The following is an 18,172-nucleotide window of genomic DNA, read 5'->3' as shown; positions in this document are numbered from 1 at the left end:
GAATCCGTCAAAATTATAATTGGCCAGGTTTGGTAAAAGATGTAGAAACGTACGTTGCAAAGTGTGAATCATGCCAGAAAAATAAACTTTCGCGGAGAATAAAATCACCTCTAGTAATTTCAGATACACCACGAGAGCCGTTCGAGAAGGGTGCTTTGGATATTGTCGGGCCGTTACCGATATCAAGTTACAAAAATAAATACTTGCTTACGTTCCAGGACAGTCTTACGAAGTTTAGTAGAGCGGTGCCGATACCGAATCAAGAAGCCGCGACTGTAGCAAAAGAATTTGTTACAAAAATAATATGCAAACACGGCATTCCGGGAACTGTGTTAACTGATAGGGGTACGAATTTTGTTAGTGAGCTATTTAAAAACGTATGTAAATTACTGAAAATAAGTAAAGTGCAAACGACTGCGTATCACCCTGAAAGCAACGGGGCGCTGGAGCGTTCTCATAAAACATTAACGGAGTATATCCGCCACTTTGTAAATGAAGACCAAACAGATTGGGACGAGTAGGTGCCATACGCAATGTTTGCGTATAATACCACGCCGCACACGGCAACGGGGTACACGCCGTTTGAGCTCGTGTATGGAAGGCAGGCAAAGTTACCGACGGCGTTGGCTAAGCCGCCTTCGACTCAATATAACTTAGAAAAATATGTAGAAGAATTAAAGGAAAGATTACGCGCCGCGAATTGCGTGGCAAGAGAAAATCTCAAAGAAAAAAAAGAAAAGGCCAAGCAGTATTTTGACAAGAGTGCAAAAGCAGTTACATTCAAGATCGGTGATAAAATGTTAATGTATGATGAAACGTTACGCAGGGGCCGATCTAAAAAGGTAGAATTTAAATGGATAGGACCGTACGAAGTGGTTGCAAAAGTAATTGATGTGACGTATACAATTAAAGCCAAGAAGCGCACACAGAATGTGCACGTAAACAGGCTAAAACCATTTGTAGACAATTAAAAAAAAACACTTACCAAGCGCTTCACTTTGAATCAATGGTGATAGTAATAGGTGAAGCGGGTGACGGGGACTCCAGACAGATCACGTCTGAGTCATCGGGGGAGGCCGGTGAGGGGGATCCCAGGTAAATTATTTCCGGGACATCGGTGGAGGCCGGTGGTGGAGGCCGCACCGTCAGGATGACTACCTCGTTATCCTTGGGCTCAGGTGATGGCGGTGGTGGACCCTCAGGGGTGCGCGGCGTGGCTGGTAAGGTCGAAACATCCAAAGACGTTGCGTCACTGCCGTCCTCACTCGCAAAGGATCGGGGGAGGCTCCGCAGCTAGACCGACACCAAGCACATGTAACAAGAGGGCGCGGAAAGGCACGACGCACACTGTCGGAGACCGAGTAAAAACAATTCATTCGACATGATTTTGTTACGTCCTGGACTCCACGGTCCCCTTCTGTTTGGAACCAGACGTAAACTAGCTTTAAGATTTGCGTCTTAGAATTAATTTTTAAATAACAATCCTTGAGCAGAGAACAGAGGACCTATTGAACTAAGATAAAATTCGTATCGCAATTTTTTATCTAATCACTCTTACCGACTTTCAAATGAGTATCGGTCAATTAATCATCAAGTAGCCCGGATGTTTAGTTCACGAATATAAACTTACATAATTTAGGCGGTCCGCTAATTTCTAGCAAGAAATGTTAGGGCACCAAAAATAAACAGGAAACTGCACGTGCAGATAACAAACTTTAAACACATGTTGAGCGAGTCAGATGAAATGATTGTCGATGATTCGTCCTCTCGCCTGATCGGATTAGCAAATAAAAGATCGACATTTTAATCAGTAAAGAGTGGGAGAAGTAAAATCTAAAGACGATTGGCAAAAATCAGAAGGGTTAATGCCCCGAGATCATCATATATAAGGTGTTAGAACACCGGAGAGTCAGAGCTTCATAACCAGCATTACGATTATTAACACAGTTCTATTTCTTCTCGTGCGATTCAACTAGTTAACTTAGAGTCAATTCGGTCATACAAAAAAGTACTTGCTTTTCCTGTTCGGTCTGAAATTCGACAATCCAAACGATTCTTAATTTGATATCGATCTCGGCACGTAAATCCGAGTGAACAGTGCGATTCGTGACAACTTCCATCAGAGGAGACAACCAATTCATTCCACCTGAGTCCAGCCGACAGACTCCTGACTTTTGGGCAAAGCGAATCAACCACTCATCTCGACATTCTACCGTAACCAATAAGTAGTGAGTACTTACTAACGCAATAGTTTTGCTAAACGATCTAAGATTCCCACGCACACAGTAAAACCTACTTCGAGACGATTGATATTTGGATGACAGGATTAAATTCGATAGTTCAATTAATAACTGCTCCATTTAGTAAGCTCTTCTCCTCGAGATCCTAGTCGGACTAGCTGTTCGCGATCTTGTGTCGTCTCGAACAACTGCCGGTTTCCTTTCAATCGGATTAGCTGTTCACGACCTTGTGTCGTCCAGAACAACTGCCGATTTCCTTTCAATCGAATTAGCTGTTTACGACCTTGTGTCGTCCCGAACAACTGCCGGTTTCCTTTCAATCGGATTAGCTGTTCACGACCTTGTGTCGTCCCGAACATCTGCCGATTTTCTTTCTATCGGATTAGCTGTTCACGACCTTGTGTCGTCCCGAACACCTGCCGATTTCTTTTCAATTGGATTAGCTGTCCACGGCCTTGTGTCGTTTTGAACAACTGCCGATTTCTTTTCCCGTCAGATTAGCAGCTCACAACCTTGTGTGTCGTTCCGGGCCGCTGCTGACTACCGTTTCTATCGGATTAGCGACTCACGACGTCAGTTGTTCTGAACCGCTGCCGATTTCCAATCACCACTGTCAAACTTTAAGCAGTACCAAATCGTATGTAGGTGTCATACAACCGCTCCGAAAATCAACCGTGATTCTAACAACGCGATATTTAAAATCAAACCTTGCGGCGGAGAACCGCTGCCAGTCGAGCGAGCGGACCAAAGCATACCAACCCCCGTCTATCCGGTAGTAGCCTAAGTAGTGACGGTGCTCATTTACATAAGGATTTAAAATATTGAAAATACTAAAAGTAATGTTAATAACGAACTCCTAGGATTAAAAATAATAACAATGCCAGTGTGTATTCAAATTCACACCGAACTTCATCACACGTCCAATTATTTAATTCACCTTGCGTAAGAATATATTTTTTGAATAAACCTAAATGTTAATATTTTGAATAAAAATGATTTATATACTCAGAAAAATGAAACGGCTTTAACTAATTAAATGAATTGTTAAACAATTTATCCTGAAAACTCATTTCTCTAATCTTATCACGTGATCGCCAGGTCCTGTCCCAGGTAAATTAGAATTGTTTCTAAGATTTAAAAGAGGACCGACGAGTAAGAAGACATTAGAGAAATACTATCGGGAAGTCCGTTGACTTGACTACGTCGTTGAACAGTCTCGCTCGACTCGCATGCTTGCCTTATCTCATTAGATCAGTGTGCCGAGATATAATACACAAAAGTGTCGTGTGTCAAGTTGCGTTCCTCTGTTAGGACCCGATCGTAACCGAAGGTCAGGACGTAACAATTTCTTTTCTCGAGATCGAGTTAATGGTCGGACGACTGACAAGACACTGACGCTCGTTGTCGCAGAAATCACGTTAAAAAAAAAAATGGGTTAAAAAAATTGTGGAAAAGGTTGCGGTACTAAGAATTAGTTGTAAAGACACAGCGGAACACGCTGAAATGAGCATAGCGATGAGTTTATCGTGACACCACCGTCCGCGGTTCCACGTGTAACGCTGAGTAAGCGTTAGCTGTTTTAAGAAGAAATGAGCGACAACTTCCGTGTAATAAAAGTGTGCGAATGTGAGTCTGCATGCAAATGTTTTGTTTCTTTTTCTGTAGTAGTTTTTTTTAGGGTACTGCTAGTTTGTGGCATTGGTGTAGCCAAAGGCTATGAAATCAGAGAGTTCGATCAGGAACCGGGAATCTATTTCGAAAAAATAGGAGAGTATTACCACGTGGAGTCGGGCTGGAAGGTCGCAATTAGCGTAGATGTAAGCACTGTGCGACATAGGTATAATCAGTTACATGAGTTCACTGTCGTACTTGTATTAAAAAACTAAATCGTCAAATAAAGTTTATTAAACTGTTGAGCAAGGCGAAGTTACTTCTCTTCGAATCCAAACGGAAAGATCCTGTGAAAAGTATCCAGTACCGTCGTAGTGGTACAACAAAGTATTATTATTTTTTATGCTAAACAACGTATATATAAACATTTATTACAATAGTAAACAAAACAAATAATTTATATTGTTTTTGACGGTAGAAACCACCACTTTCTCGAGGTTTTCGTTGAGCAACAATGTGTACGTAGTTCATTTCTTAAATACAATAAAATTCTTCTTGCAAGAATACTTTTTTTTGTTTAATTTATATTATATGTAATTGCGAGTACAAAGTAAAAAGTATACTAACAGAATACTTTTTACGTAACAAACAACATTAAAATATATTTTTACCTCTATGTATTTTATATTAACAATAATTTTGCTACCTGTATAATTAAGTATACTTTTCTCTTTTTTATTTAAAACAAAAAGACGTACATATTGGCCAAGAGTGGATTTATATTCTTTACTTTTCATTTGTGCTCCTCATATGTTTCATTTTTCTAATTATTCTTTTATGGTGTTAATATTTTTTTATTTAATCGAAATGTTTCTGTAAGTAAAGAAGTTCAAGACCGAAGACAAAAACGGCGAAAAATAATAAACAGCTGCTAGCGCGAGGCTTAGCCGCGTATACGCCTACGCTATAGCTATGTCGAAAAAAAGAGACAGTAGACATATCTCTGTTCTTTTCTACCGCCCGAAGACGGCCGTAGCGTCGAGCGCACACGTACACGGCTGCTCGCCTGTGTGCGTATTTCCTTCACTTGCTGCAGCGTGTTGTACGAGAGTCAAAACTGGGTACACTGGGTATTAGTTTGTAGGTTTAAGTGCGTCTCGCGTAATTACTTTATTGAGTATTACAAGCTCTGGAGTTCCGGTAACGCGCCAAGCAGCATCCTGGTCATTTTGTTGTTTTGCGTGTAAAAGTGTTTGTTTATTGTATCGTTTTGCGACCGCCATATTTCGTACCGGGTATCGTACCAAATATCGTACCGAATACCGTACCGATTATCGTACCGAATATCGTACCGTTACCTGGCAATCTAGCGGATCTATCGTTTGTTTATTTAAGTAAATCGCTAATTGCGACATTGCACGCTACTTTACTGTACCGCTATCACATTGTATGGAGCATGTTGATGTGGATTTTCCGAGTAATCTGCCTCGAGTAAAAGGGGTGCGATTCGGAAGAGCAACAAGAAAGAATATTTGCGCCCATCTTGTGTGCGTGTGAATTATATTTGAGCGAACTTTTTGCGACGGGCATCGTCCGGGTAGTTGCGAGCGTACATTGAATACGCCGTCGCGTTCTCTGACGTATGCTCGACCCTTGGAATTCGCCTGGGACATATTGTACCGTCTCGATCTCGGCCGCTTGGAACGGCAAGCCACTTATCGTACCAAAAAGTAGATGAATACCGCTGTCGTATCGAACTGAAGGGGAATATCTAATCGACTCTAAGAATCTATCGGATCGGAGAGTGCATAGCTCTCGTTTTGTGTGGCAAATTCCACAGCGGATTCGCCGTTTTAAACAGGCGAATTTGACAGGTATTTTTGGTTATAAATTGTCTAGCTCTTTCGATTTCGCGAGCGCTTCACTCCGGTGTGCTAATTGGCAATGTGCTTGCTGCATTATAACTGGCTGCTGAATTACATCGAGACCAGTAACGGGAATTCGGCAAAAGCTTTGCGCCGTGCATGCACGCGGCGTAAGCCCGACCAGCCCATGCAAAATCAAGTAAGTCCGACGGTGTAGATATTACGCCTTGCGACCTGCCTTTGCATGCCTAGTTGTAAGCGCACGATTTTGTTAGAGTAACCTTTCTGGCTGATTTCATCCTCCTGAATGCTTGCATACCACGCTTGGTACTTGATCTGTTACTATTCTGTCATCCGAGAGTATCTAGTTGAAGTGAAGCTAGAAGGACGACGCTAGAGTTTCCGGCATTTCGACTTCTATATCAAATCGGTTCCGCGATTAATTGCGTTTCTGCGAAGCGAATACCGTTATTTGTAGTATTAAATTCTTTTTGGTATTTTTTTTCTTTTTTTCTTTCTTTGTTATTTACTTGCGGGTGAACGCCGCATGGCTATGTAAAAATTGCTAACTATATTTTTGTATTCTTTTTTTTTCTGTAAACGTGTCTCTTACTTCGCGGTATTATAATAAATTGTTAATTAATGTTCTAATCCAAAGTGTGGTTAATTCCGGATATAATTCGAGATTTGATCGGGACAGCCTTGGTTATTTATAGTACAAACTCAACCCCTTTCCGTTCAAATAGAGCTAGTCGGCCCGTTGTGTCGAGCGCAGATTTTGACGCGGTCACGCGTCTATCACCCAGAATTTTTACAAAGGATTTGTCGGCTCGGCGCAGTGGTGTGCTCGTTTTACAATCCTTTTCTCTCCTGACGATACAGACGTTCCCGATCTCGCGGACTTCCGTCCGTGTCCAGATTTTGTACATTCGTTTCGGGCGGGGCGACGCGAAAAACTTGTAAGAACTCAGAAAAACGTCACAAGTTATATAATATCACCTGAACCATTATAGCGTAGACATGCAGCATGCGTGTATATCCATTGGTTATTTCAATTATGTTTATTGTCGTAGACGTAGGCCTCTATTTGATGTCCTCTGGAGTTCGTTGATACTTCAACTTGAGCCCCCCTTTGAAGCCTTAGCTGGATCGGCTTGAGTTCCCCGGGTGATCCAAATTGAGACGGTCTGAGAACTCGTCAATGTCAGATCCCGGATCGGTGAGATGCAGCGTAAAAGATCGAAAATCCATTCGCTTGTCGGGGACAAAGTTTGGTTCAGCCGAGAATTTCTTTTAGTGAGGAAAATTTTGTGCAGCTTTGTCAGCTTCACCAAGGGAATTTCCAGGGGAGCGAATTTCCACATGATACTACACTTTTGAGCGATGTTTTATTATTGCCGACAAAACGCCTCAATGTTTTTATTTATATTGCTTTTTGGAGAATTTTTATACACGAAAAAATACGCCTTTCAGCGCGGACTAATTAAAAGCTTTATTTGCTTGAAATTAGCTCCTTGCCGCTATCTGTCAAAATTCGACAGATAGCGACAGACCGTGCTGTTAAATAGCCGCGTGCAAACGGAGCTGTCAAAAGTGGCGTACAGGTTGTGTCGCCACATCTACATACAATGCAATATACAAAAGACTAAATAATATATTAATACTAATTATAGAAATAGAAAGGGTTAGAAAATTTTGTTAATGTGCATTTATTTTTCTGAAAAGTACCGCACTACGATCGCAGTATTATACAGAACATTATACATTTGTTATTACGTACATATGTTTACATAGAAGTTATAATAACTTTTTATTTAATTTATATATATTACTATTAAAAAAATATCAATTAAATGTCATCAAAAATTTTATATTGTATAGATAGGTTTACATATTATTGAAATGCTCATGAGACGCGCTGTACAATAATCGGCCATCAAAATGTACAAGAAAAAATCAAATATACGCGAGACATAGCGATTAGTCCATTGCACTCTAAACAAAACCAGACAAAATAAACAAGAAACATAGAGATAAAAATACATTCTTTATGCTCTCTCTTTCTCTCCTCCCTCTCTCTCTTTCTCTTTTATATATATACACATTCACACAAGCCTAGAAACCAGCATAAGCGTGTGTGCACGCCTATGATACTCAGTAAACAAATAGTTAATAAGTTGCAGACTGACTATACATTTGAATAGAGCAATGTATTAGGAGTCATTTATCAAGCTATGTTTTTTCAACAAGTCTNTTGAAATTATCATTTTTAATAACGACAGTTCTTGAGCAGATATTTGTCATACTTCTTTATAGGTCTAAGGTTTACTAGTTTTGGGAACTTTATGTTATAACAGATATCTCTGACAATACAAATTTAGGTAGGCCACCACACGCTAATTGTAAATGTTCATTCTTTAACACACTATTACGCGTTACTAAAAACTCCTCTAAAACAAAAGAAACTTTATGTTATAAAAGACGCCTCTGACACAATAAATTTAGAACATAATCAGCATGTCGATTGCAAATGCTTCATTAGTCCACCAGTACTCGTTTATACAAGCGTATGTTTAAGAAAATGAGAAAGCAAGTTTCTGTTGCAAAAAGACGTCTCTGGTAAAAGAAATTTTGAACATAGCCAGCACACATTGATTGTAACTGTCCACATTATTTAGTACACTACTTTNCAATAACAAAAACGTCTCTAAGACAAAAGTAAAACAACTTTTATACTACACGAGACGTCTCTGGTACAATAAATTTAGAATATAGCCGGAACACGTCATTTGTAAATGCTTCAAAATAAGTTTTCTACCAGCACGAGTTTAGAAAAACGCTTCTGAGCAAAAAAAAAATAAAACAACTTTATGTTACAAAAAAGGCCAATTAGACCATAGCCAGCACACGATAATTATTAGTACTTCCTATTCATAAGTACACTTGCATACGCTTACATCTCTGAGAGAAAAGAGAAAAAGCTTTATGTTACAAAAGACGTCTCTAGCACAATTTAAAAGATAGCCAGCATATGTTGCTCATCAAACCTTTATATTTATTAGTACACCAATACACGTTTTTAAAAGCAATTCTGAGAGACAAGACGAAACAATTTTATGTGACAAAAGGCGCTTCTGACATTAAAAATTTGAAATACATTTAACAAGCACACATCAATTAACCCTTTGCACTCGAGTGGCGCCGCTAAGGCGCCCGTCCGATTTGAAGCGTCTACTCGAGCGGCGTCTACTTTTGGTGTATTCAATATAAAAATAAATAAATTAGTGAAATTTTATTATTTGTATACGTTTGTTTGAGTATAAATGATTTTAAAGTACCTGTATAATGCTTCTCTATAGCATAGCCGAAATCGTCTCGAGTTGCTGGTTCGCGCGAGCGAAAAAGGCCTCGAGTGCAAAGGGTTAAAAATGCTTTATAATACTTATTATTCCAACACACGCCTTTACACAAACGCCTCTGGGAAGAAAGACGAAGCACCTTTACAGTCAAGAAGATGCATCTGACATTGTTTTATTTTAATATTATGTAGACCATAGGCAGCATGTGTTGGCAGTTTATAATTATTACTCCAGCACACGTTATCAAGAACGCTTCTGGGAGGAAAGTCGAAGCAAATTTACAGTCAAAAAGATGCATTTAACATTGTTTTTTTAATATTACTTAGAACATAGCCAGCATGCGTTGGTAGTTCATAATAATTATTACTCCAGCACACGTTATCAAGAACGCTTCTGGGAGGAAAGACAAAGCAAATGTACAGTCAAACAAATGCATTTGTTATTGTTTTTTTAAATATTTTTTAGAACATAGCCAGCATGCGTTGGTAGTTCATAATAATTATTACTTCAGCACACGTTATCAAGAACGCCTCTGGGAGAAAAGACAAAGCAAATGTACAGTCAAACAGATGCATTTGTTATTGTTTTTTTAAATATTATTTAGAACATAGCCAGCATGCGTTGGTACTTCATAATAATTATTACTCCAGCACACGTTATCAAATACGCCTCTGAGAAGAAAGACGAAGCAAATATACAGTCAAATAGATCTGATATTGTTTTATTTTAAAACTACCATGATCAAAAAATAACCGGAATTTTTAATTTAAACTTCGCGGGCTTATTGATTTAGAATTCTGTTGTTTGTGTCACGTTGATAGCATTGTTACGGACACTCATGCCAAGCTTCTGCTTATCAGCTGTTCATTTACCTTTATGACAGTGATTTTTTACATCAAGTTTTTACGTCGCGGCGATTTTTACAATGGATTCAAAACTTGAACAACGTTCTTGCATTAAATTTTGTTATAAAAATGAAATTAAATGTTACAAAAGTGTTATGGTGACGATATTCTATCTAAAACACAGATGTACCAGTGGTATGAACGCTTTAAAAGTGGTCGTGAGACTGTTGAGGACAATGCTCGTCCTGGGAGCCCATCGACATAGAAAACTGATGAAAACGTTGATGAAATCCGACAATTGTTAATCGAAAATCGCAAATTGACGATAAGGGAGATAGCTGAGACCACCAACATATCATTCGGATCCGTTCAGAGCATTTTGCTTTTTAAGGATTTGGGTCTGAGGCGAGTTACTGCGAGATTGGTGCCAAAAGAATTAAATTTTGTGCAAAAATTGCATCGCGCTGAAATTTCAAAAGAGATGGTTTCCATGGTCGATTCCGACCTAACAGTCATCCAACGCATAATTACAGGTGACGAGACGTGGGTGTATGAGTACGACACGCTAACACGACATTAATCAAGTGAATGGCGAGCCATAGATGAGCCAAGACCCAAAAACCCACGTCAATTTAAATCAAAGAAAAAAGTTATGCTTACTGTTTTCATTGACTACAGTGGTGTCGTTCATCATAAATTCCTCCCAAAAGGCCAGACAGCCAACAAGAAATATTACCTAGGAGTTATAAAACGGTTACGCGAAGTTATCCGCAAAAAAAGACCTGTTTTGTGGGGCAACAACTCGTGAATTTTCCATGACGATAATGCGCCATCTCATAATGCGTTGATTATTCGTGAGTTTCTCGTCAAAAACAACACCAATATCATTCACCAACCGCCCAATTCACCTGATCTGGCACCATGTAACTTTTTCCTATTCGATCGACTCAAAAAACCACTACGAGGAACTCGTTTTGAGAGTGTGGAGGCAATAAAGCTAAAATTGCTGGAGGCACTAATGGCTATACCAAAAACCGACTTCCAGAAAAGCTTCGAGGGGTGGATCAAACGCTGGCACAAGTACATCGCAGCCGACGGGGACTACTTTGAATAAGACAACTTGAATTTTGAAGAATAAACATGTACTTTTCTTTTTACGAATAAATTCCGGTTATTTTTTGATCATGGTAGTATTCGCTGGTGTAATCTCAACGTAACAACTCATACAAATTGTCTATAGGCAGAAAAACATATATATCTAACTATCAGAAATAAAGACTATATTCTTTAGGAAAGAATATATTTTTAATTTTAGAAAATGTTATCTAAAAAACCTTTAAGATAATTTTTGGTAATAGTGCAGAATAGGGGAGCCACTTTCGATTTCAATAATTTTTGCATATGTTGTCAAGGTCAGTGTCCCGAGTAATAGTGTGAAGGTTTTAGGCGGGGGTCGTTGTTTTTTAAAAAGTTACAAAAAGAAGAAGTTTTATGAATAAATTCTTCTTTTTCGGTCCCACGTACATTTGGTTTGCGTTTGAAGCGAGTAAGCAGGGGGAGCGCCGCCCCCCTGCACTCTCTTTCTAAAATCTAACTTTCAAAAGGTACTTTGTTTTGTGACCGGGGTTAGTTATTGCCAATGGATGAGACTCACTACTTTTCGTCCTTTCTTGACGGTCGCCAGGTGTTTTACAGCTACCCGCTTCCTTCAAACACCAAGGATTCCAACTGATGCTTGATGCCGTCCTTTCCCTCTTTCTTCAACCAACGTGGCGTTTTCGGGATATCGGGATAAATCAGGACACAACGCATCTCACAAACACGACTTTGTTTTTTTTTTTACGTTTATTAAACACTAAATATTTACAATATAAACTTTTCACGCTCTTAATACTACTTGTATTAAATAATAATTAATCCATGCGCAAAATGAGCCGCGAAGAGCTTATTAGTTTCGCCTATATGTCCGCACTTGGCGAGAGCTCTCTATCGACTGCCTGCTCTGCCGCCTCTCCTGACCGCGCAGCTTTTCCTCCCCACTCCTCTTACTCTAGGAGCGCGAATAAGGGTAACTATGTGTGTTGTGAGAATGTTTGTGTATGTGTGGTATGGATGGTGTATGTTTTTCTGCTTAATCGTGTGTTAGTGTATATATGTAGTACGAGTCGAATGAATGAGTTAATATGTAAAATTAGTATGACTGAGCCAAGTGTGACTTCCTAGCTTGAACAACGTATGTGTGAACCCTTATTTGATTGTGTGTGTGTGCGTTTTGAACGACTATGTATGTACGAGTTAACAACTGGTAATAGTGTAGTTGGAGCGTGTGTGGTCCTCTGGTGTGCGCGTATTGTGTAAGAGTGTTTATTCTAGTATGTATGTGTGTGTCTTAACTGATCCTATGTATGTGACTTAATGACTGATTTTAGTGTGGATGGGATGTGTACGACCTTCTGATGTGTATGGTATAGGTGTATGGCCTTATGCGTGTATGTGTATATGATCTTCGAGTGACTGTAAAGTGTGAACTAAGGTGTTTGTTCGTGTGTGTATATTGTTGGCTTAAACCTTGACTGAATGTTGTGCGTTTGCGTTACTATTCGCTTGTTTTTGTCTATGGTGCTTATTTCCTTGTTTATGTTACTTAGCGCACAATACTGCGGGTGTATGTTTTATAGGAGTGTAAGGTGTGGTTGGTGTGTGTTTGATTGTTTACTTGATTATGTGTGTTTATGTGTATTTGCAAACGGTCCCAGGCTTCTTTTGGCCCTCTAACTTAAACGACGACGGCAACAGAAAACAAGTAATAAAAACGACAAAAAATAAAAACAAAAAACTTTCGCCTTTAACGGCTAACCAAAAAAAATCACAAACGTAGGAACTTAACATCACAAACCGTGACCATTTGAACCCTTAACTGAAACTGACACGTTTTGACTTAAAACTACTTCTTACAAAACACATCTAATATCGCCTGAAACTAACGACGTAAAACTAACACTGTTTACCCGTTATACAAACACATACTTAAATACACCCGTTATGGGTTACCAACAAAAGAAACATAAATAATAAGCTTTGCCTTAACGTTACTCCTATTCTACAGGTTTTTGCTGGCCGTCCTCCGCAGCCTTGACCATTAACTCCTGCTGGCCATCCCCCAAGTCCTGGAGAAGCCGATCCAGTCCGTGGTCCAAGTACTGATGGTTGTCCTCCGGCTGCCTATCAGCCCCGGGTGACAGTTTCTCCCCCTGCTCCTCCCTCAAAAATCAAGTACCCACTTTTTACAAGAAGCTTGAATTGAGCTTTGAAGCTTTGTACTTGATTTTCGAGGGGGGAGCACGGGGAAAGGCAAAGTTCCTTTTAAAGGTTAGGTTAGGTTAGGTTTTAGGGGGGTGCAGGGGGAGCGCGGCCTCCCTGCCTACGCGCTTCAAACGCGAACACATATTTATTCATAGAGTGTCGAAGAATTGCATATTGTTCAGTAGACTCCTTTTTTTATAACTTTTTAAAAAACAACGACGCCCGCCTAAAACCTTCACACTATTACTCGGGACAATGACCTTGACAACATATGTAAAAATTATTGAAATCGGAGGTGGCTCCCCTAATCTGCACTATTACCTAATTTTTTAAATATAAGATCTTCTAAATACGAAAATATAATTTTTTCGATGTAGTAAAATAAGGATAAAATAAATAATCTGAAGAAAATGCCAAAAATTTTCTTTGTATTTAAAAGTTGTATTAATAAAAAATAATCATACTAAAAAAACTACTAGAAAGTTTTTCAGTTTTGTAAAACTTTTATAAAAACTCAAACATTTAAAAATAGTAATTTTGTGTCAGTCACTGTACATACAACACATAGTTATGAATTTTTATGTGATATACTCAAAATGTACTCACATCGGCCTGCAACATGTAATGCTCCTCTTTGGCGCAGAAGGATTCTTTGAGTACGGCAATGTGTCTCTGATAATCCTGATGTTGTTCTTCAAGCGTTTTCATTTTTGCCGACATTGCTAGCAGTTCCTGGTCTCGGCGCTGTACCTCCGTTCAAAGCTCGTCCAGCTGTGAAAAGATTCATTGTGTAGAAGAGAATCAGTCCCTGTGCTCCGTCTTGACAATGACGATCACGACGACGTAACAGACAATGTAATGATAATGGCAATGAGCCGCAAAAGCCTACATACCAACTCTTTGCCAAAACCGAGTACGACGACGTATAAATCTTAAATTACATGTACCTGATCTTACAAACTGTTCGCGAAATTGCTTCTTAAAAGAACAATTGCAATATATGTAAAAGTCAAAGCAAATTTACTGTCAACTAGATGCGTCTGATATTATTTTATTTTAATAGTATGTAAAACATAGGCAGCATGTGTTGGCAGTTTATAATAATGATTACTCCAGCACACGTAATCATGAACGCTTCTGGGAGGAAAGACAAAGCAAATGTACAGTCAAACAAATGCATCTGTCACTGTTTTTTTTAAATATTTTTTAGAACATAGCCAGCATGCGTTGGCAGTTCATAATAATTTTTACTCCACCACACGTTTTTGTAAACATCTCTGGAAAGAAAGACAAAGAACCATTATAGTCAAATACATGCATTTGACATTGTGGTATATTAATATTCTTTAAAAACTAGCCAGCATGCGTTGGCAGTTCATAATAATTATTATTCCAGCACACGATTTTAAAAACGCCTCTGGGAAGAAAAACAAAGAACCATTATAGTCAAATAGATGCATTTGACATTGTGATATATTAATACTATTTAAAAACTAGCCAGCATGCGTTAGCAGTTCATAATAATTATTACTCCAGTACACGTTTTTATAAACGCCTCTGGGAAAAAAGACAAAGAAACATTATAGTCAAATACATGCATTTGACATTGTGGTATATAAATATTTAAAAAATAGCCAGCATGCGTTGGCAGTGTTTTCTATACTCACGTTAGTACAGATGATATTCTAATGGAGAATCCCTAAACACAAAATAATTACAATATACCGTAATTGATTACAAGACGATATAAATGTAATACATTACAATAGATATTACGTAATTCATTACACTATAATGTAATATTACGCAACAAATGCAACACAAATATTCACTTCGTGGATTCTGCACTAAAATTTTAAAAGTTTTACTTGTATTGTGTTGTAATGAAAACTTTAGTAAAAAAACACGTGCTCAGCAAAACGATTTATTTTCAAGTCGTTCTATGATAGTGCAAAACGAAATTGCAGTCACAAATCTCGCGGAAGTGACCAATCCTGTTTGGACTGAGTGATTTGACAAATGCAATTGATCAATTTTGTGAGACTTGCGTTTGCTTTCTGCAACTACTATAGAACGATTTTTATGTTTGCAGATTTGTAGGTTTGAAGATCTGTCATGTAGCATGACAGATAAACATATGCATAATGATCATCTGCGCACGCGTCATAGTCCCTATCGGAATTCTCGTGAAGCACATAGTGCTGGGTTTCTTCAGACACAGTTATAGCATATGATAGCAGATATGAATCATTACAAGAATCTCACTTTCTCATTAATTAGATGTGCAAATATAACCGGATTGTCTCATTGTATTCTTTTTTGTCGTACTTTTATCGCTCGCTAAGTTTGAATACGTATACAACTTTACAAATAATTATGCCACTTGAATATATAATGAGGTTATAGAAGAAAACTTTAGTAGTAAAAATTTATGTTTATTTTCGACAATCACAAGTAGCTAACAATACATTTTGGCACATTTTATTTGTATCTGGAAAAACATTTTAGATTTTATGCAGTAAATACGATACCACAAGACTTCTTAGAAACGTCGGTTTACAGGTGTCTATAGTCGGTATCCAGTACCCTCTTCAGGGCGTAAATAAGGGTAAGATAATAAAGACAGAAGTATTTAACTCAAAACTTAATTTTTTTGTGTAAATTTAAATTCAATTTCTTTACAAATATAAATCATAAAATTATTTTAATGTGGATAAATGTTATTAACAAGGAATTAAATAAGAGAAAGATTATTAATAGCATCATATTTGAATTTTTAATAATAATGTAAATTGTGAATTATTTGAAGATAAAAAAACAAACTGGTGGCATTTTTGATAAATTTATTATTATTAATGCAAATATTAAAGTTTTTAATACTGCGTTTAAAACTTTGAGTAAGATTTTAGGTTTATTCAAAATTTAACTAATTATAAGTAAACTGGTAGAGTAAGTAAAACAGTATATAAATCATATTTGATGTTTTACTTAAATAAGTATAATAATGTATCTTGTTTTATTACTGAAATAATCTGTAATTAAGATTTTTATTTTTTTAATGTTGATTATAGAAACAGGCGAAACAATTATTGTTATATTTAAAAATATATAGAATATATTGTTAGTATTGTTATAAGGTGCTTGTATAAGGTTAAACAGTATGTTTAATTATATGTTTTAGTTATATGTTTGTTTATGTAATTCCCGTTTGTGTTATCGATCGGTTTAAAATGCTTATTGTAAGGTTATCGGGGCTACTGGAATCCGACGCGAGGATCCAGTCGGCGGTCGCTACGCGAAATGTGATAGCGCGCCCAAGGACGCGCTGACCAAAGGTCGCACGCGCGGCCGAAAAGATGCAATGGTTTGCATTGCACTTTTCGGACACCGGATACCGTCAGGTTTTTCCTCCGCCAATCATGATTGAGTGGCTGAGATATAAAAGCCGGCGTCACCCGTTTGTCGGAGGACTAATCCCGAAACGTGTTGCGNCCGAAGGCTCTGCTCGACAGAGCATCGCTTGTGGGACTTAGAAGTTAGATGAATCAAGGTGTAAACATAAGTTGTGAAGAAAACGTGTAATTATTCAAAATAAAAGCTATAGTGTTACAACAAGATTAAGATATCTTCTCGACGTCCCTCCTCGCGGCATCCTGAAGATCCCACGGGATAACAGTATTAAGAATATAAAGATTGGTCTTGTAATCTCTGTAAGATAAAAAATATTACATGGATGCAATTTCTGAAAAATTAGTAAAAGTGCAATTGCCTGCCAGTATCTAAATTTGCTTAAAACAGTTATTCATAAATGGAAAAGGGTGATTCCACCTTTTATAAATAAAGATAATAGTAATATTGAATCTCTTGAATTTAAAATTACTGGGTTGATAATTATAGCAAACAATATAATATTAAGGATGCTAGAACTTGGATTACAAAATAGATAAAAGTATTTTTTTTCCTTAAGTATTATGAGTATATAAGTGATAAATATGAAAGTATTAATTTCTATAATAAATCAAATTTGGAGTATGCTGGATAATATCGTTGTTATTAGGGATGTAAAAAGTAATAATGGTAAGATAATGATATTAGAAAATAAGTTGATTTATACTTAAAAAACTTATTAAAGATTACTATTTTTTTGTAAAATTTTCTTAATTATAAATTTTTGACATTTGATATTATTTTACAAACTTTTGGCTAAATATCAAACAAATCAATCCGAGGTTTTATATCAAATCTTGATATTCTGATATTTTTCTAATTGAGAGACGTGTACATATCGCGGATAGAATTTTTTTAACCTAGAAAAGAATTCAAAAGTAGTATCAATTTTATTTAATTTTTTTCATATTGCAGAAAAATCAACACAATGTAAAACAAAATATACTGTAAAATTCTTACACCTCTGTGTGAGATTATCCATCTCTACGGAGAAATCACAGAAGATACTCAAGGTGGCAAAGATGAAAAACTAGGCGACCGCGGGGATAAAGATCACCGCCGTGCAGCTGCTTCGTGAAGCAAAAGAATGCGACTTAAAGATTCTGCCTTCACCTTCAAAGCAGAAGATCTTGGACCCTCACAAACTTGCTAATTATCAACATTAAAATCGCAAAGCGTTCGAAGATGTCATACGCAAGATTCGTATAATCATTTCTAACTGGATACAGTACGCACAATGAGAAGAAAGTCAGAAACAGATTCAACGGGCGAAATCGAGTGGGAGTCTTTTGCCCACGTTGCGATTGCCCACAGTCACTATTGCCCACGTTGCAATTGCCCAAGTTGCGATTGCCCACGTTGCTTTTGCCCACGTTGCGATTGCCCACGAGTTGCTTTTGCCCACGTTGCGATTGCCCACGTTGCAATTGCCCACGTTGCGATTGTCCACGTTGTGATTGCCCAAGTTGCGATTGCCCACGAGTTGCTTTTGCCCACGTTGC

At 37.8% G+C, this 18,172-nt stretch overlaps 1 pseudogene; it reads left to right on the top strand.

Annotated features, from left to right (window-relative positions):
- The first annotated feature begins 1,006 nt into the window (after window positions 1–1,006).
- The window catches only part of LOC109861013, a 19,681-nt pseudogene continuing 2,515 nt past the window's right edge, over window positions 1,007–18,172 (top strand).

Source organism: Pseudomyrmex gracilis, unplaced genomic scaffold (genome assembly GCF_002006095.1).
Source record: "Pseudomyrmex gracilis isolate BER0280 unplaced genomic scaffold, ASM200609v1 scaffold_542, whole genome shotgun sequence".
NCBI lineage: Eukaryota > Metazoa > Arthropoda > Insecta > Hymenoptera > Formicidae > Pseudomyrmex > Pseudomyrmex gracilis.
This window is presented reverse-complemented; position numbering and strand designations above follow the sequence as displayed.